Below are 17,292 nucleotides of genomic sequence, written 5' to 3'. Positions count from 1 at the left end.
AGATTTTGAGTAAAAAAGGGTTGAGGGGAACACTGGCGGTGAAGCACCACACAAAATAGATCCCTTATTGCTGACGTGACCAGACAAGTTTGTGGTCATGACCTTTCAAAAAGACTCTCGACAAGATTAAACAGAATGAGGAATGGAACGGATCGCTGTCAAAGCTTAATGACGAATTGGGATCTAGCAAATCATCCTTTCTGTGAGAGCTGTGAACTTAAAACCGTGGACCATATTTTAAATTGTGTAATTTACAGTTTCAAAGGACGAGGAATTGAAGACCTCCACAACGCCTCCAGAGAAGGCTTCCAGTGGCTGACTAGTTTCAGTGTGCTATTTGACTTGATATATTCTCTAGCCCACGTGGACAACACGAACTTGCTCAAAGTAAAAATGATGGATATATTTCCGACGAATTCTTAGGTATTTTATCAGTGAGTCTGTTTGTTTCAGTAACGCTGACGGCAGCAATGTAACTGCAACGCGCTGCAAAATATGGCCCGTGTAGAGACACCCTGAGACGCTATAGGAGTTCTGCGGACAGTAGCTGCGAGGCTGTCGCACTCGCCCGATCGTCTTTCATTACAGCCGGCTCTCCCGCTCGCATTGTGTTGTACCTGTATCCGCATTCTTCTTGGGGCGAGGAGGAGGAGGAGCAAGAGATCGAGGACGGAGACAAGATGATGAAGGGGCGCGGGCGAGCAGAGTTCGGCCGTGGCCTATGGCACTCCACGGTCTGTGCGGTGCTCTGCCGTAATCGGCGCCTCACTTTTGGCTGCTTTACGAAGACACCCACCTGTTTCCTACGTGACCATTACGCCTAGTTATATGAAGGCGTGGTGTCTATTCTTTCGTATACGTCCGAAACGATAAACACCACACAGAATCCGCAGCTGCGATATATTAAATGTAAATTGAAGGTGGAGAGGGGAAGAAAGGAAAGGGGAGGGAGGGGATCAGTGCTGTCAGCTGCATTGGGACATTACGCGGAACCAGCGGCGACTATTGAAAATGTGTCCCGGACCGGGATTCGAACTCGCGATCTCCAGCTTACTAGGCAGGAGCGTTAACCACTGCGCCATCCGGGACACAGCGTTACCGCAATTGCGAGGAATATTTCGGCACGCCCCATGGTCGATTCACACGCCCACCGAGCCCCACCTATCTGCAGTCTCTTTCCATTTCCTCCATGTTCGCTACTCTGAGATTCCCACAGGAGGTCGGACGTATTTGTGCATCCGTACTGAAGAAGGGGATCCATTGCCCAGCTAGGCGACATGTCCGAAAGAACAGACACCTCGCGTTCACACAATTAATTCAATGAGTAACACTTGGACACTATTGGCTCAAAATAGACTGGTGGATAGGTAGTGAAGCAACAGCCAAAACTCGTAACCACATTCTGTAGCAAGTGCATGTAATCAGCAACTGTCTTACCACTTTTTAAACGACATACTTTGCTCCTTCAGTCACGTTTAATAGCAAGAAACAAAAACTATGAAACTTTCTGGCAGATTAAAACTGTGTGCCGGACCGAGACTCGAACTCGGGACCTTTACCTTTGTTCTCTACCAGGTTCGCAGGAGAGCTTCTGTAAAGTTCGGAAGGTCGGAGACGAGATACTGGCAGAAGTAAAGCTATGAGGACGGGGCGAGAGTCGTGCTTGGGTAGCTCAGTTGGTGCCGGCACGGTAGCTCAGCGTGTACGGTCAGAGGGTTCGCTGCCCTCTGTAATAAAAAAAAACTGAGTTAATCGATCAACAACGAACTTAAACGGATGTCGTACAACGTCCGCCCCGAGCAGGTGCAACGAACAAAAGCGAAAAGCGAACAAAATGAGATTTAAAAAAGAAAAAAAAGAAAGTGCAAAAAAAAGTTGGTAGCACTTGCCCGTGAAATGCAAGGGTCCCGAGTTCGAGTCTCGGTCCGGCACACAGTTTTAATGTGCCAGTAAGTTTCGTATTAGCGCATACTCCGCTGCAGAGTGAAAATCTCATTCAAGAAAAACTATGTGTTTCTGCCGCATGCTGCTATTGTCAGGTCCCCCATTTATTAACTACACATTTCTTTCTTTTCTACATTTTTCTTAGTATGGCTGAATCCTTTAGCTATATTCATAGGCATTCCTTTACTACTATCAATTATATTGTGTGAGTGAATCTGCCATAAGTGCAACTTTTTTTCTTGTTGTGTTTACCAGTGTACTCAGGTAGCGAAGTTCCATTGGTTCGGCCTAGAAATTTACTGTCAGATATAACCCAACAGTTTTTGTTCGGTATTAGCCATATATTCGTATTACTTCAATATAGTGAAAATATAAATTTTAATTTATGGCACATAGACCACTAATGCCAATAAGAGTGACACTTCAGTACGTGGAAGATTATATTTTACAAACAAATGATTTCATTTTAACGAGAAATTATTTACCACAGTAGCATGTGCGCAATGATTCAGGATGTGATCACGACCGAATCACGTTCGTCGCCGTGAATAGATACGTCATTACTGAATATCATTTCGCTTTCTTCCTCGCGTTTAGCTGCACCAGCTTTAAATATCCCAATATGCTTGTTACACCGTAACCAATCGATACGTATCGGAAGGTGACTCATAACAGCCGGAATAAGTTCGTGATCACCTTCATCATAAATAAACGATCGGTTTTAACTCTTTGTCCTCGAAATACGAAACAACTGTTAAAAAATTGATCATCTCTTAAAACAAGAATTATGTAATAAAATCTGTCAAGGGAAGACACTTATCAATGGTTCAAAATAATTGTAGACTGATTCGTCACTGAACTTCGCTAATGGACAAGATGTTGCTTTAACTTCCTTGAGTCCCGATGGTATGCCATCTCAGGGCCGTAATTCTATTCTCTTGATACACACTGCCACAGCTAAGGTCACAGTAACCTTGTAACTGTAGGCAATGGAAAGCTAATGGACAGATGGATTATTCTTCTCCCTTCATTTCAAGTTTTTACATTACGCTAGTTATGGTAATTATGCTGTATAGTTTCAACCTCCATATTATTTGCTCACGTTTTTCTGTAGGCCACGTAATTTTTTACCCTCATATGCACCGAACTTGAAAGAAATGTTTGCGAAACGGATAATGCTAGTGGCCGAGACGTTGAGGCCTGCCATTAGGCTGCTCAACTCATTTCGCTGGTAATTGCTGCCCAAATGACATTCAGGGGCTGCTACGAGAGACCTATAACCGGGGAGACAGCCGACTGTTTCCTGGACTTCGTTAGCCTTCGACTGTAGCATGTCAGTTTGGGCACCTGCTTTAAATGCCGCAAATGTGCCATATCGTTGCAGAAATGATTCTTACGCAAGACGGAGAATTTTACGACATCCGACGTCTCTCCCGAGAACTATTTCTATAGACAGTCCTTCGGCAAAACCTGAAGCAACACTCTCTATATTGTGCTTTGAAACCTCCAACATTATGCTACGTTTGATAACTATTTCAAGCATTTCTGTTTTCCACGACTTATCAGAATGAAACATGGAATTCCGCAATTGAAACTGAGATGAAGATTCTGCGGAATAGAACTTTTGTGGAACAAAACAACCATCACCATGTAAGTGTGTTTTTATTATTTGTAAATGTATCTCCAGCTGTGACTAAAAGATGTGATATTAATTTTTTTACATAAAACGTACTACGAGTACATCATTTTTTTAACGTTCCACGTAATCGAATCAAACAATCAGTACTGCACTTATTTAATAACCAGAGTACTCAGCACATTCAGGCTAAACAATTTCTTTTTAGCCATAACGAAGCTTGAACTAAAGATAATACATTGAGAACCTGTAAGTAAGGTATAACTTCGACCATAGATATATTTTTACAATGTAAACACAGATGCCAATCGACAACATGGCGGATGCTGTGCTGTTTTTGCGTGAGATACAAATGGAAAAGTGTTTGTGCCACGTCTATAAATGCGAAAATGGAATCATGACAAGCAGAGTAGAAAATAAGTCCACCTAACCAGAAATATATAGCAAATATACAACTCTTGAAATGTAGAAGCTAAAGGAAATTGTTATTTTGCACAGGCCAGCTGCAGCACGAAGTTGATATGTTCTAACGATGAAATTAGAGAGTATTCAGATATGTATTACGCCAACTGAAGATGGATGAAATCCCGAACTGCGTATTAGCAAAAATAAAAATACGTAAAAAAGTGGCTGGTTGCAGAATTTCTTAAAACAATTTTACACAGAACTTTGTGGTTTTACATGTGAGGTGCTATTGGGCGTCATCTTCGCTCGAACCCACCGGCAGCTGCTTGACCTGCATCTACACATCTGGTGCCACATACCTCCGAAAATCTACCAACGTCTTGCGGAATCCATGCCACCCAAAATCGCTGTTTTGTACTGCGTTCCGAAGATGGAACACACGGTATTAAACAAGTGGCCGTAATGGTTTGGACCATCGTGCTTATGGCTGTAGTGGTGTCACAGTGTTGTTAATACGTGGACATAATGGTTGACTGAACAAATTTGTTAGTGACTTTTCTGCGTTACATCGTTTACTGCGACTAGTAGCACTTCAGCGTCTATGGTGTGAAATACAGTCCCCGGACACAATATACATGGTTGGTGTCGTGCTGAAGCACTCTGCGGCCATCCGCGTCATTTGCAAACTACAACTGCATATCAGACCCGCACGCAACAATGTTTTCATCACTAGTACAGGACAGCACCTCTTGAAAACTATATCGAGCCGGGAAAGATCATATCACTAGATGTCGGTCTCATTTCCCCGTGAATGGACGCCCGGTGTTCCAGCTCCACACGCTACCCCATTGTGTTGGCTGGACCAGAAACGTGATACAGGAGGTGCAGGAAAGGCGGCCAGTGAAAGCAATTTGTTTGCGGGCGCCGTATCAGAACATCGCCGCTGTCCCGGTCGGCTCACCGCAATTTCGTAACACGCCAGGTCGGCAAAGGCGCTACTGTGTGTGTGTGTGTGTGTGTGTGTGTGTTTGTGTGTGTGTGTGTGTGTGTGTGCGCCTTACGTAAGGGCTTCATCCAAATACCAGTCATCCACTCCTTGCTGCCCAAAACAAAATATTTTATACGGTCTTCATGTACAAAAACAGTAATTCTGTGCGTTCTGCATATGTACAGGTTGAGATTTTGATCTCTATAACAACGCGATTATACACTCCTGGAAATGGAAAAAAGAACACATTGACACCGGTGTGTCAGACCCACCATACTTGCTCCGGACACTGCGAGAGGGCTGTACAAGCAATGATCACACGCACGGCACAGCGGACACACCAGGAACCGCGGTGTTGGCCGTCGAATGGCGCTAGCTGCGCAGCATTTGTGCACCGCCGCCGTCAGTGTCAGCCAGTTTGCCGTGGCATACGGAGCTCCATCGCAGTCTTTAACACTGGTAGCATGCCGCGACAGCGTGGACGTGAACCGTATGTGCAGTTGACGGACTTTGAGCAAGGGCGTATAATGGGCATGCGGGAGGCCGGGTGGACGTACCGCCGAATTGCTCAACACGTGGGGCGTGAGGTCTCCACAGTACATCGATGTTGTCGCCAGTGGTCGGCGGAAGGTGCACGTGCCCGTCGACCTGGGACCGGACCGCAGCGACGCACGGATGCACGCCAAGACCGTAGGATCCTACGCAGTGCCGTAGGGGACCGCACCGCCACTTCCCAGCAAATTAGGGACACTGGTGCTCCTGGGGTATCGGCGAGGACCATTTGCAACCGTCTCCATGAAGCTGGGCTACGGTCCCGCACACCGTTAGGCCGTCTTCCGCCCACGCCCCAACATCGTGCAGCCCGCCTCCAGTGGTGTCGCGACAGGCGTGAATGGAAGGACGAATGGAGACGTGTCGTCTTCAGCGATGAGAGTCGCTTCTGCCTTGGTGCCAATGATGGTCGTATGCGTGTTTGGCGCCGTGCAGGTGAGCGCCACAATCAGGACTGCATACGACCGAGGCACACAGGGCCAACACCCGGCATCATGGTGTGGGGAGCGATCTCCTACACTGGCCGTACACCACTGGTGATCGTCGAGGGAACACTGAATAGTGCACGGTACATCCAAACCGTCATCGAACCCATCGTTCTACCATTCCTAGACCGGCAAGGGAACTTGCTGTTCCAACAGGACAATGCACGTCCGCATGTATCCCGTGCCACCCAACGTGCTCTAGAAGGTGTAAGTCAACTACCCTGGCCAGCAAGATCTCCGGATCTGTCCCCCATTGAGCATGTTTGGGACTGGATGAAGCGTCGTCTCACGCGGTCTGCACGTCCAGCACGAACGCTGGTCCAACTGAGGCGCCAGGTGGAAATGGCATGGCAAGCCGTTCCACAGGACTACATCCAGCATCTCTACGATCGTCTCCATGGGAGAATAGCAGCCTGCATTGCTGCGAAAGGTGGATATACACTGTACTAGTGCCGACATTGTGCATGCTCTGTTGCCTGTGTCTATGTGGCTGTGGTTCTGTCAGTGTGATCATGTGATGTATCTGACCCCAGGAATGTGTCAATAAAGTTTCCCCTTCCTGGGACAATGAATTCACGGTGTTCTTATTTCAATTTCCAGGAGTGTATTTGTTTTTGTGCTTGTTGTTATATTTCGCTGACTGATCGGTATACTTCATTAGGCTTTTGGTTATGTCATTATTCATGAAGAACGGGAACTCCTTGTTTGCTGCCAATGAAAAACTGTTTCATCCACTGCATTAATTATATGAAGGTTTGGGCGATCGAATGAACGGCATTTGGATAATACACTGAAGAACCCAAGACTCTGGTACACCTGCCTAATATCGTGGAGGGCCTCCGCGTAGACGTAAAAGTGCCGCAACACACCGTGCCATGGACTCGACTAACGTCTGAAGTAGTACAGGAGGGAATTCACACCAATAATCCTGCAGGGCTGTCCATAAATCCGTAAGAATACCAGAGGGTGGAGATCTCCTCTGAACTGCACGTTGTAGGGCATCCCAGTTATGCTCAATAACGTTCATGTCTAGGGTGGCTGGTGGCCAGCGAAAGTGTTTAAACCTAGAAAAGTGTTCCTGGAGCCACTCTGTATTCATTCTGGCCGTATGTGGTGTCGCACTGTCCTACTGAAATTGCTCAAGTCTGTCGGAATGGACAATGGATATGAATGGACGCTGGTTATCAGACAGGATGCTTACGTACGTGTCACCTGTCAGAGTCGTATCTAGACGTATCAGGGGTCCCATATCACTCCAATTGCGCACGCTCCACACCTTTACAGAGCCTCCACCAGCTTGAACAGTCCCCTGCTAACATGCGAGGTCCATAGATTCATGAGGTTGAATCCATACCCGTACATGTCCATCTGCTCGATACAATTTGAAACATACTCGTCCGACAAGGCAACATTTTTCCAATCATGAACAGTACAATGGCGGTGTTGACGGACCCAGGCTAGGCGTAAAGCTTTGTGTCGTGCAATCGTCAAGGGTACATGAGCGGGCCTTCGGCTCCGAAAGCCCACGTTTCGTTGAGTGGTTCGAACGCTGACATTTGTTGATGGCCCAGCACTGAAATCTTCAGCAATTTGCGGAAGGGTTGCACTTCTGTCACGCTGAACAATTGTTCTCAGTCGTTGTTCGTCCCGTTCTTGCAGCGATTTTGGGGATTTGATGTTTTACCAGTTTCCTGATATTCACAATACACTCACGAAATTGTCGTGCGGAAAAATCTCCACTTCATCGCTACGTAAGAGATGCTGTCCCATCGCTCATGCGCCGACTATAACACCACGTTCAAACTCACTTAAATCTTGTTGACCTGCCACTGCAGCAGTAGTAACCGATCTAACAACTTCGCCAGACACTTGTTGTTATATAAAGGCCTACAGCAGCGACGTGTTCTGCCTGTTTACATATCTCTGTATTTGAATACACTCATGCCTATACCAGTTTCTTTGGCGCTTCATTGTGTATGCGGTACTGAAGCTCGGTATAGAAAGGGAGGGGGATAAACTAAGCCGTTTGCTTTTCAAAGGAACTATTTCGAAATTTCTCTTAACCGAGTTGGGAAAAAACGGCAAACGTGAAATATCAAAGTAGAAGAATTAACCCCCTCCCCCCCCCCCCCTCCGCGCATCAAACTACAACGAATGTAGTGGCCCAATAAAGTGTCCCAACAGAATAACGTATGTAGATCAGTGGTGCAGCCGAAAAGTTCCCAAATATCCCATTGGCCTCTGCAGTCGTCTGCAGGCTGTTGCCTCGGGGTGTAGTGGCGGCGGGGAAATTGCTGCGTCGGAAGCGGCGCATCAAGTGTCGCTTGGTTCGGTCGTGAGCACTGCTGGCAAGGCACCTTCCAGCCTACCCGACGTAGGGGAACCGCGCTCACCTCATGGTGAAGGACTCTATATCGCGTTCGCGTCATTCGTGGGTGATGGTGAATGTGGGGACTAGCCGTCTCACCTCGCCCATTCATCCTACGACTGGACAAGTTACTGCTCCTTCAGTAGGGCCCGTGCGGACACACGAGAGGTGTCCTGATTATGAAGTGGTCTATTATTGGACGCGTTATGAAGCCTCTTCCGGAAGCAGAATCCATGACTGGAAAGAATAATGTCTCGGTATGGCATGGAGGATCTTCGGCATAATACTTGTATAAACTCTCGTTGTGCAAACAGCATCAAATGGTCGAACTTTCGAAGATTAACACCATCTTCCTGCTCGATTTTTACGACCAATTCGAACATCAAGGAGACTGATGTTTCGATATGTTTGGAGGGGGAACCGTACCCAAATAAGCCGGCCGAAGTGGCCGTGCGGTTAAAGGCGCTGCAGTCTGGAACCGCAAGACCGCTACGGTCGCAGGTTCGAATCCTGCCTCGGGCATGGATGTTTGTGATGTCCTTCGGTTAGTTAGGCTTAACTAGTTCTAAGTTCTAGGGGACTAATGACCTCAGCAGTTGAGTCCCATAGTGCTCAGAGCCATTTGAACCATTCGTACCCAAATATGGAGGAGGTAATGAAGGGTGCAGGATGCAGGCAACAACGACGCCTATCGCTTCGGTTCTGAGTACATCCTCAGTTCCCACTGACGGTTGGCAGTGAAGACTGTTAGCCTTCCTCGTGGGGTGCAGTATCGTACGAAGTACTGACGGAAGACCTATGGTCCGAAGTCGAACGGACTGTCTTAGCCGGAGAATCTGTTGATTCTGTAACGATCACGATTGCACATTACTGGCGCAGCGTTTCCGGCTACCCCTGCACACGGCAAGATTACTTCCAGAGAGTAGCTACAGTGGTAAATATTGTAACTGGTAACAATGGGGCATGCTGTTACGTACAACTAATACATGTGGATAGCTGTGGCTCTTGCTTTATCATGTAGTATTTGTTGAGTTCCATTTTTTGCTCCTATTGCAGACCAATACCGATTCTAAATTCTTAACTATGCCAAGTTGAAAGCGTCTGTTGTCTGTTCTCCTGTGTCAGGCTGCTGCTACTGTATCGCGTTCAAGGTGACATACATTTACATCCTTAATATGTCAGTTGTAATATGCATAACACTTGCCAATGTGGATGTTGCTAATGGTAAAAAGTAAAGAAAAGCTTTTTTAGACCACTCAAGTTTATTTTTTTGTAGCAGCAAATCTGCGATAGTACAGGAAGTTCATTGGTTTAGAGGATGAACATTTGTACGTGCTGGGCCTTTACGTACAAATCTAGGCAGATTGGATGCATCTTTTCAGGAATAAGCGAAACTAACCTCGCTGCAGCCGGTTTCTTCCCTTTGAATGTAAATTACACTGCACGGCTTGTGCGTGTGGCATTTGCATTGGGCGGCGTTCCAGAGGCTACGCGGAAGGACCTCTCGAAAGGGGCGTCCTTGAATTTCGCGGACGGTGGCCGTCAGTCGTAAAGCGACCGTCACCGCTGCTACACTGCGTGCGCGAAATGACTGTGCGTTCGCCTAACGGCGCCTTCATCCTAAAAGAAAATGTTGAAATCGCCCCTCCCTGAAGTGCTCATTTAGTTTCACTGCACCTTCTGTAAGGTGAAAATGTAAAAAATGGAAAATGTAAACATCTGTGGCGCAAGCCCCTGGCTCTTGGCCTGACTGCAGATAGAGTGCAGCCTTTCTCCACCATGTCACTAGGAGGGGGAGGATGGAGAGCCTATCGGCCCGGCCACCATTCATCCCTGGGAGTGGACCCCCTTACTCATCTGACAGCAGGCTGAGTGGATCTGGGACCCTGTTGTTGTTTTGTGGTCTTCACTCTGAAGACTGGTTTGATGCAGACTGGTTTGAGGCTGTGCAAGCCTCTTTATCTCCGAGAAACTACTGCAACCTACCTCCCTCTGAATCTGCTTACGGTATTCATCCCTTGGTCGCCCTGTACGATTTTTACCCACACGCTTCCCTCCAGAACTAAACTGGTGATCCCTTGATGCCTCTGAATATGTCCTACCAACCGATCCCTTCTTTTGGTTATGTCACAAATTTCTCTTGTCCCCAATTCTATTCAATATGTCTTCATTGGTTACGTGATGTATTCATGTAATCTTCAGCATTCTTCTGTAGCATCGCATTTCAAAAGCTTCTATTCTCTTCTTGTTTCAAATGGTTATCGTCCATGTTTCACATCCATATGTGACTATATACAAACACTTTCAGAAAGGACTTCCTGACACTCGATGTTAACAAATTTCCCTTCTTCAGAAACGCTTTTCTTGCCATAGCCAGTCTAAATTTTCTGTACTTCGACCATCATCAGTTATTTTGCTTCGCAAATAGCAAAGCTCGTTTACTACTTTAAGTGTCTCATTTACTAATCTAATTTCCTCGTAATCACCTGATTTAATTAGACTACATTCCATTGTCCTCCTTTTGCTTTTGTTGATGTTCTTCTTTTTTTCAGTATCTCAAGGCATTGTCCATTCCGTTCAGCTGCTCTTCCAAGTCCTTTGCTGTCACTGACAGAATGACAATGTCCTAGGCAAACCTCAGAGTTTCTATTTCTTCTCTCTGGACCTTAATTCCTAATCCAAATTTTTCTTTTATTTCCTTTACTGCTTGCTCAGTATACAGATTGAATAACATCGGGGATAGGCTACAACCCCGTCTCACTCCCTTTTCAACTACTGCTTCCCTTTGGAGCCACCTGTTTTCTGTACAAATTGTAAATAGCTTTTCGTTTCCTGTATTTTACCGCTGCCGGCCTTAGAATTTGAAAGAGAGTGTTCCAGTCAACATTGCCGAAAAATTGCTCTAAGTCTACAAATGCTATAAGCGTAAGTTAGCCTTTCCTTAACTTATCTTCTATGTGAAGTCGTAGAATCGCTGTTGCCTCGCGTGTTTCTACATTTCTCCGGATCTTCCCCGAGATCAGCTTCTACCAGCTTTCCCATTCTTCTACCAACATTTAGTATTAGCGTTTCGCAGCTGTGTCTTATTAAACTGATAGTTCGGTGATTTTCACACCTGTCAGCACCTGCTTTCTTTGAAATTGGGATTATTCTATACTTCTTGTAGTCTGAGAATATTTCGCCTGTCATAAATGGTTGCTCAACAGATGGAAGAGTTTTGACATGGCTGGCTCTCCAAAGGCTAAGCGAAAAAATATTTTCTTTCTCCCTTTTTGTTATTATTCAATATTTAATTTATTCCACCAGAATGATTGTTCATTGTCTGATTCTAAACCATTGAGATTATTCGTAATGTCATTATCACAGTTGGAAAAGGACATCTTTTTTAAAAATATGAAGGGGTAGAAGACTCACACATGTGTCTTCTGATGTCTGTTTCTTTTATTCTTGTATTTTACATCGACTGCTGAATGTGACTCAATTGTTTCCGTGAGCTGGGTTTCATTGACGCATTGCCGTTTATTTGATAGTGAAAGAACGCTCGTTTAGTGAGGCACATGCTACGAAATCCATGTAACTTCTACTTTACGGACCAGTTATACAAGACTCTTAGAATTTAATCTCATTATATTGTGTATTGTATTGTGTATTGAACCGTGGACCTAGAAACGACAGTCTTCGTCCCGCCGTAACTCTCATTAGTTCACAACCCCACAACAGGCCACAGCAGTCCACCCACCCCACACCCGTCCCACAAACCAGGGTTATTGTGCGGTTCGGCCCGCAGTGGACAGCCCTTCGGGAACGTCTCATACCAGACGAGTGTACCCCAAATGTTTGCGCGGTAGAGTAAATATGGTGTAGGCGTAAGTGGAGACAGTATTTACGCAGCAATTGCCGACATAGTGTAACTGAGGCGGAATAAGGGAAACCAACCCGCATTCACCTATGTTGTTGTTGTTGTGGTCTTCAGTCCTGAGACTGGTTTGATGCAGCTCTCCATGCTACTCTATCCTGTGCAAGCTTTTTCATCTCCCAGTACCTACTGCAACCTACATCCTTCTGAATCTGCTTAGTGTATTCATCTCTTGGTCTCCCTCTACGATTTTTACCCTCCACGCTGCACTCCAATACTAAATTGGTGATCCCCTGATGCCTGAGAACATGTCCTACCAACCGATCCCTTCTTCTGGTCAAATTGTGCCACAAACTTCTCTTCTCCCCAATCCTATTCAATACTTCCTCATTAGTTATGTGATCTACCCATCTAATCTTCAGCATTCTTCTGTAGCACCACATTTCAAAAGCTTCTATTCTCTTCTTGTCCAAACTATTTATCGTCCATGTTTCACTTCCATACATGGCTACACTCCATACAAATACTTTCAGAAACGACTTCCTGACATTTAAATCAATACTGGATGTTAACAAATTTCTCTTCTTCAGAAACGCTTTCCTTGCCATTGCCAGCCTACATTTTATATCCTCTCTACTTCGACCATCATCAGTTATTTTGCTCCCCAAATAGCAAAACTCCTTTACTACTTTAAGTGCCTCATTTCCTAATCTAATTCCCTCAGCATCACCAGACTTAATTAGACTACATTCCATTATCCTTGTTTTGCTTTTGTTGATGTTCATCTTATATCCTCCTTTCAAGACACTGTCCATTCCATTCAACTGCTCTTCCAAGTCCTTTGCTGTCTCTGACAGAATTACAATGTCATCGGCGAACCTCAAAGTTTTTATTTCTTCTCCATGAATTTTAATACCTACTCCGAATTTTTCTTTTGTTTCCTTTACTGCTTGCTCAATATACAGATTGAACAACATCGGGGAGAGGCTACAACCCTGTCTTACTCCCTTCCCAACCACTGCTTCCCTTTCATTCACCTAGGCAGATGGAAAACAGCCTAAAAACCATCCACTGGCTAGCCGGCTCACCGGACACTAATCCGCCGACACTGGACTTGCATTCGGGAGGACGACGGTTCAATCCAGCGTCTGGCCATCCTGATTTAGGTTTTCCGTGATTTCCCTAAATCGCTCCAGGCAAATGCCAGGAAGGTTCTTTTCAAAGGGCACGGCCGACTTCCTTCCCCGTCCTTCCCTAATCCGATGAGACCGATGACGTCACTATATGGTCTCCTTCCTCAAATAACCCAACTAATCCGCCGGCGGATTCGTGCTGGAGACCGGCACTCCTTCCCGCTCGGGAAGCAGCGCATTAGACCGCGCGGCTAGCCGGCTGGCTATCTCATTATATAGTTTCATCCAGTCTGTCCACGTTTTTAATGTACGAGCATAAGGCGATACCTCCCCCCCCCCCCCTTTATCTGTGGTATCTAAATTGTCCCACAGCCAAGCCAGCATGTATTCGATAATTTTTTCCGCAGTACCTAGAACTAGCTTGCGCCTAGCGAAAGCCCGTCCCTCTCCGTGAGCGTTATACTGTGAAAGGCGACTGCGCTGCTGGCAGAGTGAGCGGATCTAAGCGGCAGACCGTGGCTTCGAGTCCCGCCAAGTGCGTTGCGCCACCCAGCCCGTGTTCCTTCACTGTATGCCTTTCTCTCTCTTTCTGTGCGCCACACACTACAGAATTTTCAGCACGGAGTGCAGCTTAGGTAAAGTCTGGCACAGTACGAACGAGGTTTGTTGTTGCCTCGATACTTGTTTGAGCAAAAGAGGAACAGCGTAACTGCTGTCACGTGCAACGCAATTAGATGCTGAGTAGTTCAGGTCTTCGTTACATAACGATGAGAGAAGGCAAAACCCCGGTGCCGGCATATAGCCAACTACTCTTGAGTAGCACAAGGCAGCTGCCGAGCTCAGGCGAACAGATTACCATCAACAGTGTCACACGCGTGCGTTCATCGACTCACTGCGGAGAGGCAAGGAATGTAATCCAGGACAGTGGCCCGAGGTCTGGTGGTCAGGAATTTTACTACACTGCCTCTCTTTCTGGTCAGTTACTCAAGGTAAAATTTTATTTCACCAAGGGAATTAGAACCGACTGCCTCAGAGCCGAGTGCCACCGCCGAAGCATACGTTGGCAACCACGCCTATGGAGGCGGATTTGGTGATTCACTCTGTTATTAATACTCTAAGAATAATTTTATGGGGGGATATGTATGACTTAATCTACGCGAGTAGTCGTTTCGGACGATAAATAATTCACGAAAGAAAAGACGAGATCTGTTCAAAAAATTCCGAAACATTCGCAATTTCGCGCCAATTGTGTGTTGGAGCGAAATGCGGTCAGCAAACCTGCACACGCCTTTGTTTAATGTATAACTGCCGGAAGTTTCACTGTTGTATGTCTGTTCAGTGCCGTATTGAGTAGAACGTTGAGTCCCATAGATTGCGAATTTCCAAATGGAACAGTTAGAGGACCAACGCGTCTGCATTAAATTTTGCGTGGAACTCAAGAAACCTTTACATAGACACACAGAATGATTCAGGAAGCCCACGGTGATGAGTGTTTAAGCAGTGCCTGGTGTTACGAATGGTTCACACTGTTTAAAAATGGTCGGACGGAAGGTAGATATGACCCTCGTTCAGGACGCCCTTCGACGTCTACCGACGAGGCTCATGTCAGGAACGTCAACGAAACTCTATGTGCCAGCCAAAGACTGACTGTCCGAAAGGTTGCAGAACATTTCGGTTGGATCATGTTATGAAATTCTGACACAGTATCTTGGAATGCATCGTGTTACCGCCAAGTTCGTCCCACAGCTCATGAGTCAAGCCCGGAAAGCTCTTCGCCTCGCAATCTGGGAAGAGCTTTTGGAATAAAATGTTCCTTAAGATAACCATAACTGGTGATGAGAGGTGGGTCTACAGGTATGATGTTGAGACCAATGGGTCGGGAAAGGTTCTCTAAGACCACAGAAAGCTCGTCGGGTCAGGTCAAAATGTCAGAGCGATGCCGATAGTTTTCTTTGACTTCGAAGGATTAGTCCATCGTATCTTCATGGCAAGGGACAAACTGTTAATCGATGGTACTGTTGGGACGTGTCGCGACGCCTGCGAGAAAGTGTGAGAAGAAAACCGCCTGAAATGTGCCGAGACAATTCATGGCTCTTGCATAATGATAACACACCAGCACATTCATCCCTGTTGGTGCCTTCCTATTGCCCAAAAAACGAAATCACTGTGCTGCCACATCCTTCGTACTATTTTTATTTTCTAAGTAGAAAACACCGGTGAAATGGCGAAGATATCCAACGACAGACCGTATGGTGGATTGTGGAGAATGTATGTAGATGTAATGTAGATAAAAGAAAATTCGCAGACGGCGTTTCGCGCGATCCAGCAAAAGGCGTACCAAGACTGCTTCCGGAAGTGGAAACGGAGTAGGGAGTGGTGTATCAATAGTGGAGGAGAGTATTTCGAAATAGACCATGCACAATAAGTAAAAGATAAGCGTAGAAAAACTTTGTGGTGAAAGTTCCGGAATTTTTTGATCAGACCTCGTATTCATCACTAGTATTTTCTGTGGGAAACGAAGATGGGGCAGTACACACACACACACACACACACACACACACACACACACACACACACGCGCGCGCGCGCGCGCGCGCGCGCGCGCGCGCGCGCGCGCGCAAACATACACAGTCACAACCCCTTCACATCTAGATTAGAGGAACGAAATAGAGGAGAAGGCAAAGAAGGAGAGAACAGGTCGTGATACAAAGTTTCTGATCACCCTACTAAATACCATTGCCCAGCGTTGAGTCCAAAGTCTGCTCTCAGCAAGTAGTGGAATGGGGCCAAGTGCTGCTTTTCATTTCGGTCCGTTAGCTATAGCTGGAAAAAAACGAAGCAGAGAAATGGACCTGAGCAACTGAAAAAAGGAGCGCCTTGCAGCATATTAATTTACTGGATGTAACCAGAAGTATGAACCTGAAAGACGTCATACACTATTCTCGGATGGGTCCTGCATCGTACGACAATTTATTAATGTTGATACGACATAAAATAGAGAACCAAAATACTTTAATGAGAATTCGCAGTCGTCTTTGAAATTTCTGGTAATAGGCAGGTCGTTTGAATGCTTGAAGTTTAGTGCTGTGAGATCAGCAAAGACAGACACCAAAATTGTAATGAAAACCTACGAAGCAATTATATCTGCCCTGCAAGGAGATACTCAGGTAATACAATGTTCGCCCTACAAAGACCCATAAAACTGTTTTCTTTGTATGTTCAGCAATTCTTCGTACGAGATTTTTTTTCTTTTACTTTTTATCCACATATTCCTTTGAAAATTGATTTCACAGGGATTGTTTTTTTTCTATAGCACTCAATAGATTCAACCATCATTTCTTTGTTCATTTAAAAGTAGGACCGCGAATATTTGGTGAAAGGAACAAAAACGAATTGAAAACATAAGCAGAGTATACTAACAACGTGTGGCTGATTCATGAAATCCTGACAACGTCTCAATGGTGAAAATTGTCAAACCGTCTGTATACTCAACCTCACACGATCAGTATTTATTGACATTATTGATTTCGAGGTCATCAATAGCGCTTGTCTATTTCTGATATCGATAATAACTCACCATGTTCCACTGTGAAGTGAACTCGACGTTCTAACACTCATCCCATAGGAGTTCCATTACATCCAGTTCCGGACCCTAGGCGGGCCACTCCATTTCAGAAATTGTGTTGTCCACAAACCATTGCCTTACATATATTGCTCAACGATAGGGTGCGTTGTCATGCTGATACAAACAAGAATCGTCTCTGAACTGTTCCTCTATGCAAAATGTGTTTACATCCTGACGCATTTCGCGTGTCCTTAAGCGCAGTACGGGGATCACAAGCTAACGACGAAAAACAAAGCCACACCGTAACACCTTGTACTTCACTGTTAGCAATACGCGTGGTGCCAGGTGACGTACTCCCGG

General features: G+C 45.7%; 1 protein-coding gene and 1 non-coding gene across 2 annotated transcripts in view; one reads left to right on the top strand and one right to left on the bottom strand.

Moving 5' to 3' along the window:
• The window catches only part of LOC126482070 (gametogenetin-like), a 406,404-nt gene that overhangs the window by 13,207 nt on the left and 375,905 nt on the right, over positions 1-17,292 (top strand). The window lies entirely within an intron of this gene.
• On the bottom strand, positions 1,016-1,088 carry Trnat-agu (transfer RNA threonine (anticodon AGU)). Its single transcript has one exon. It is a non-coding gene; the product is annotated as a tRNA-Thr (tRNA).

This window comes from Schistocerca serialis, chromosome 5 (genome assembly GCF_023864345.2).
Source record: "Schistocerca serialis cubense isolate TAMUIC-IGC-003099 chromosome 5, iqSchSeri2.2, whole genome shotgun sequence".
Lineage (NCBI taxonomy): Eukaryota > Metazoa > Arthropoda > Insecta > Orthoptera > Acrididae > Schistocerca > Schistocerca serialis.
The sequence above is the reverse complement of the archived record's forward strand: the minus strand, read 5'-3'. Positions and strand labels throughout refer to the sequence as shown.